Here is a 6,374-nt window from a genome sequence, read left to right on the forward strand (position 1 = left end):
TGAGTCCCTTTTCCCTCTGTGCCTCAGTTTCCTCTTCTCAAAGGAAAGGGTGGGGATAAATGGTCTCTGAGCTCCCTTTCAGATCTAGCCCTCTCTGTTTCTTTGTTCTATGATCCCATGACTCTAGGCCTGGGGGAAATCTAGTCACCTGTTCTTGATCCTGATCCATCCTGACCTTTGTGCAGGATTTGGTACCATCAACTATCTTCTTGATCTAGATGTTTTATTATAGGACTCTTCCTTATAGGACTTTTTCTGCTGCCTGTCTAGCCATCCATTCTCAGTCTCCTTCATCCATATCATTCCCACTCACATTGGTGTCTCCCAGGACTGGGTCTTCTCTTCTCCCTCTCTACTATCCCAGTTGTTGATTTCATCAGCTCCCATGGATTCCATTATCTTCTAGGTCTGTATATCCAGACTTAATTTCTCTCCTGACTTCAAGCTCAGCATCGTCAACTGCCTTTTGGTATTTTTACTTGGATGTCCATAGGCACCTCACACTTAGCATGGCCAAAAGAGGACTCATTTTTCCTTCCACATGCTCACTTCTTCCTGACTTCCCTGCTTCTGTTTAGAACACTGTTTCCCCAGTATCTCTTGCAAGACAAGTCACATCCCCTCTTGGCCTCAGTTTTTGTTTTTGTTTTGCTTTTTGGAGGGAAATTGGGGTTAAGTAACTTGCCCAAGGTCACACGGCCAGTTTTTATGTTAAGTGTCTGAGGCCAGATTTTTGGCCTCAGTTTTTTCAGCTGCAAAATGATGAAACTAGATAATTCCCAACGTTTGTTCTAACTTCCTTCTCAGTTCTGCAATTCTCTGTTTTAATCTCCCTCTCCATTCTGAAGAGAAGGAGGAGGAAAAGAAGAAGAAGGAGAAGAAGAAGTGATTAGATCTTCAAGAAATAGAATGTAACAGGAGATAGGCACAAACATAAAAACAAAGATCAGAAGTAGAATTTGTTTGGGAAAGCATATGTCTGTATGTGAATGTAGATATGTACCTAAATATCTATAGCTATAGAGAAACACATCCAAACTTAATTGTAGCGGGGGGAGAGGGTGGGGGGAGGAGGGGGAGAGAACAAAGTAAAAAGTGCACAGCAGAGAACAAAAGAAAGGAAGCAAAGATGGACAGCTCTCAACATAGCATGTATTATTTATCGTACAGGCTTTCTTGAAATGAAAATGTATTGTTACATATTTTGAATCCTCTCTTATATTCTGCTATACACATGACACGCTTTTTTTTCCCTTTCTTAACTTTGTATTTAAGGTTATGATACGTTTTTGTTTCTTTTCTCTGTCCTGTATTTGTGTTCTGGGGTTTGATTCTAAAATAAAATTGACAAAAGAAAAGAAAAAGGATGTAGAAAGAAGTGAAGGCCAGGGGCAGAGCCTTGAGGGGGCACCCACAACGGATGGAGAGGGTGAGGAAAATCCAACAAAGAAGGCTGAGGAAGAGTAAATCAAAGCAACTAGCATTTATTAAGAGCTTACTAATGTGCCTGTCACTTTACTAAATGCTGGAAATACAAATTGAAGAAGAAAAGCCAGTCCCTCCCTTCAAGGAGCTTGTGTTCTGATGGGGGGAAAGAACACATGAAAGGAAGAACCATGGCAGAGAAGTTCAGAGACTTGGAGAATCAGAAATGAAACGAGTGAGCTCTGGCTTAAAATGGAGGTTCTGGGAGGAACTCGCCAGAAGGAGGAGGAGGCCACATTGGTGGAGTGATCTTTCAGGGTGAGAAGGCAGAAAGGGTACAGGAGAATCAAGGAGAGTGGTGCCACAGAAGCCAAGGTAGGGGAAAAGGTCCAGGAAGAAAGGAAGGTGACCAATGTCAGAGGCTGCAGAGAGATCACCTGTTCCGTTTAACATTATTAAGTGCCTACTATGTGACACATAGCTGACAAATGATAGTCGATTGTTCTCAGAGAGTTTATAGTCTACTGGGGTGTGGGGGTGGGCAATGCACTTAGTCACTCGTAATACAAAGTAGAGGGTAATTGAAGAAAGGTTCCCAACAAAATTGGAAGAGATAGAAAGACCTCTTTTAGCTGGGAATGGGAGAGAGTGAGGGTGGGAAAGTCAAAAGAGGTACCTGAGCTGAGCCTTAAAGGAAGCTAGGGATTCTTCACCAGAAGTGGGGAGGGAGTACAATCCCTCCTCCTGCTTTGCTGTGCAAAGACAATGAGATGGGTCATGGAGTATTGCAGAATTTGAGTTAGAAGGGACCTCAACTACTATCTAATGCAACTTATAGGAATCCTCACTACAACCTGCCCAATAATTGGTCATTCAGCCTCTGTTTCAAGACCAAGGAGAGGGGGAGCTCACTGCCCCTCTGGATAGCCTGCTCCACTGCGGGATGGTTCTCATGTTTGGAAGTTTTCCCTGACATCAAGCCCAAATTGGTCTCTTGTTGCTCTAGTTCTGTCTTCTGGGACCAGATGGAGCCAAGCTCATCCCTCCTACATGTGACAGCCCTTCAAATCCTCCCCAAGTGTATTCCTCTCCAGGCTAAACATCCTGATTCCTTCAAATAATTCTCATATGGCCTGGACTTTGTGCACATCTCACCATCCTAGTAATCCTGCTCTGGAAACTCTGACTTATCCATGTCCTTCCTAAAACGTGATGTCTAGAACAGCACAAAATGCTGCAGATGTGATCTGGCCAGGTCACCGCAGAGTGGGGCCTCACCTCCTTATTCTGGGCTGTAAGGTACGCCACTCAGCTTAAGGTGTTGGTGGCAGTTCAAGAATTGATTCATTGTGAGCTTTCGATCCACTAAAACCCCCAGGTCTTTTCAGGAAGCCCCTTTCTAAACATGTCTTCCTCATCTTGGACTTGTGAGGTTGATTTCTTGATCCCAAGTGTAAGATTTCATATTCATCTCTATTGAATTTCATTTTAAATTTCAGTCCAACACTCAATCCCATGGAGATCTCTTTGGATCCTGAGATTGTCACCCAATGTGTTTGCTTTCCTTCCCAGCTTTGTGTCATTTGCAAATTTAAATGCCTGATGGGGAAAATATATATGAAATGTACATATACTTATATATGTATATATAAATTCCCTTATCTGTGTATGTCTATCTAACCATCCATCCATCTATCCATCTCTCTCTTCCATTAATGTCTTTATCTAAGTCACTGATAAAATTATTAAATAGCATCAGGCCAAGCTCAGATCTCTCCCTTAGGTCCTTCAGTTGTAGGCAGCCAATTAGGCTAGAATGTAAAGGCCTGATTGGGGGTGGGGGGTGGGAAGTAATTTGAAGGGATTGTAAAGCTAGGTGGTAGCCAGACGGTAAAGGACTTTGAATAGCAGATTGAGGCATTTTTATTTTGTCCTAGAGTCAATAGGGAGCCATTGAAGATTCTGGATTGGGAAATGGTCAGACCAATGCTTTAGGAAGAATAATTTGGCCCTTTTGTGGAGGATTAAACTGGAGAGAGATGGGAAGAGAGGATGTTATAATAGTACAAGTGAGAGTCGATGAGTCCCTTGGACTAGTTCCTTGGGGTGATTGTGTGAGTGTATTAAAAGGGGTTGGGGGCCAAAGATATTGTGGAGGTGGTGCCCAAAGAAGGAAATCTCTTCTGGATCAAATGACAATCTGAAAATGCTTTGAAAATAGAGGCACTGTACAAATGCAGATGAGAAGGAGGGGGAGGAGGAGAAAGGGGAGGAAGAGGAGGAGGGGAGAAGGAGGAGGAAAAGGGGAAGGAGGAGAAGGAAAAGGAGAAGAAGAGAAGGAGGAGGGAAAGAGGAAGAGGGGGAGGGGATGGGAGTGGAGGAAGAGGAGAAGGAAGAGGGAGGAGGAGGGGGAGGGGATAGGGTGGAGGAGGTAGGGAGGAAGAGGAGGAGGAAGAGGGAGGAGGAGGGAACAGGAGAGAAGTGGGGAGGGAGAGGAGGGGGAGGAAGAGGGAATGAGGAGGAGAGGGAAGAGAAGGAGGAAGGGGTGAGGAGGAGGAGAAAGAGGAGAAGAAAGATGTCTGTTATGAATACTATTTTTTTTTTTACCATGATTGTCCTGAATTCCAGGGACTCGCCCCAGATTTGCCTAGCAGTCTCCATCAGAAGCTCCTCTGGGAAGATCCCAGAGAAGGAGCTTGACCCAATTTTTAGGGTTAGTGTCAGTCCCTGGGGTCCCCACAAGGGCCAGCATCTGGTCCTCCTGCCTCCTTGACACCTCCATCCCCTGCTACTCACATCCTTTTCCCCTGTAGCCAGTCCAGATCCCCAAAGGTGAAGAGGCCAGAGAACTGGGTCTGGCATCAGGGAAACCTCTGTCTGAATCCTGCCTCACATACTAGCTGTGTGACCTTGGACAAAGCACTTAATCTCATTGGGCCTCAGTTTCCTCATCTGTAAAATGAAGGGGACGGACTAGATGGCCCTTCCAGATCCTCATCTATGCTCTTAGAAGAGGGAAGTTAGGAAAAATAGAGTCAAGAAGGGAAGATAAAGAGAAGATGGAGTGAGAGGACATAGGAAGAGAAGAAAAGGCATGAAGAACAAAGGGGAATTCCCAGAAACACAGTAATACAGGCAACAGCAATGGAGACTTACGGGACCCCGAGCTGAAAGGGCCCTCTGAGACCTTCCGCTCCAGCCCCTTCACAGGCCATAGGAGGCAATGCTGGGATTCTAACCTGGCCGGTGGTGCTCTAAGTCCAACAAGCTAGGGCATGAAGCACTTAGAGGTCAGAGGCTAAATATTTCAAGCCAGAAAAACCCTTAGAGGTTACCTCATCCAACCTCCTCATTTTACACATCAGGGATGGAGTCAGGAACATCTGAGTTCAAATCCTACCTCAGACTCTTACTAGTCATAAATCCCTGGGCAAGTCACTTGACTTGTGTTAGTCATTTGACAAGTATTTATTAAGCACCTCAAGTTTCCATATCTGTAAAATGGGGCAATAATAGTACTTGACTCCCAGGGTTATTGTGAAGATCAAATGAAATATTCTTCATAAAATGCTTTGCAAACTTTAAAGTATTATGTAAATGTTAGCTGCTGCTGCTGTTGTTACACAGGCAGCAAGATGCAATCCCAGAGTGTCTGATTCTGAAGCCAGCTCTTTGCCCACCTTACCATGATTCTCAAAAATAATTCCCATCCATCGTCTCATTTAATCCTCACAGCAGCCTGAAGATCCTCTGGAAGTCCTCTGGAACTGTGGTTGGTTCTTGTGGTGATTAGAGTTCTTCAATTTTTCAAAATTGTTTGACTTGACCCTGTTGTATAAATTATCCTTCTGGTTCTGTTGACATTGCTGCTGTATCAGTTCATTCAAGCGTTTCCAGTTTTCTCTGAAACTCAAGCAATTCTCAATCTAATGGAGAAGACAATAGGAATAAAAATGGTTATATTCAGAATGTAGTGCAAATAGAAGGTAATTTCAAAGAGCTAAAAAATCGGATCCTGAAGGACCCAGACAGATGTGAAAAGTAGATACAAAAACATATGTTCAGATTAGATATGAAAAAAGATAGGGGAGTAGGGGTGGGGGAGACAGAAGCCAGTGACTTCTATACTACGTCATGTGATGGAAAGAGCCCAGCAGTGGAAATCAGAAGAGGTAAGTCCAGAGGCCTCCTCTAGCCTTTGTTGGCTGCGTGTCCTCAAGCTGGCTGATTTGCTTCTCTGAGACTCAGTTTCCTCATCTGTCAAACTGCAGTAATGAGTCTTGCCCCTACCTACATCATGGGGTTGTGATGGAGAAGGGGTTTGTACAACAGGACAGAAGTGGGAGTCCTTATTTCTTTATTAATCACCTCTTGGGTCCCTAGCCTGAAGCTAGGCTTACTGGGGTGGTACCATTCATTGGATAATTTCCTAGCCTGGATGAGTACATATGAGTCAGGCAGCTATGGATCATAATGGATGGTAAAGGAAGACAGCCCTGGAGAAAGATTCTGGAATATTCTGAAAGTGACAGTCCTGGCCTTGACCCTAACTTCCTGAGCGTCCTTAGCTAAATCACTTCTTCTAGGTGTGTGATCCTAGGCAGGTCACTACACCTGTTTCTGCCTCAGTTTCTTCACCTGTAAAATGGGGAAAATGATAGCATCTACCTCCCAGGGTTGTTGTGAGGATCAAATGAGACATTTCCCAAAGAATTTTGCAAACCTTAAAACACCATATGAATACTAGGTTTAGTTCTAAGTTCCCCCAGCCCCATCCACTTCTGACAGTCTCTGTTCAAAGGCCCAAACATGCTATATTCTAAGGTTCCTTGTAATTCTATCATCCTGTGTGCTAAGCTCCCTCCCACATCTAACCTTCTACGTTCCAAGTTCTAGGCCTGACATGCTATGTTCTAAGGTTCCTTGTAATTCTATCGTCCTGTGTGCTA

At 44.2% G+C, this 6,374-nt stretch overlaps 1 protein-coding gene across 1 annotated transcript in view; it reads left to right on the forward strand.

The window, feature by feature from the left end:
• Positions 1–6,374, forward strand: part of LOC138164956 (NADH-cytochrome b5 reductase-like) — a 40,970-nt gene that overhangs the window by 31,736 nt on the left and 2,860 nt on the right. The gene's annotated exons all lie outside the window — the stretch shown is intronic.

The sequence above is a fragment of the Petaurus breviceps genome, unplaced genomic scaffold, assembly GCF_028583685.1.
Source record: "Petaurus breviceps papuanus isolate PSGF00001 unplaced genomic scaffold, PetGlider_PUasm1.0 207, whole genome shotgun sequence".
NCBI classification, from domain to species: Eukaryota; Metazoa; Chordata; class Mammalia; order Diprotodontia; family Petauridae; genus Petaurus; species Petaurus breviceps.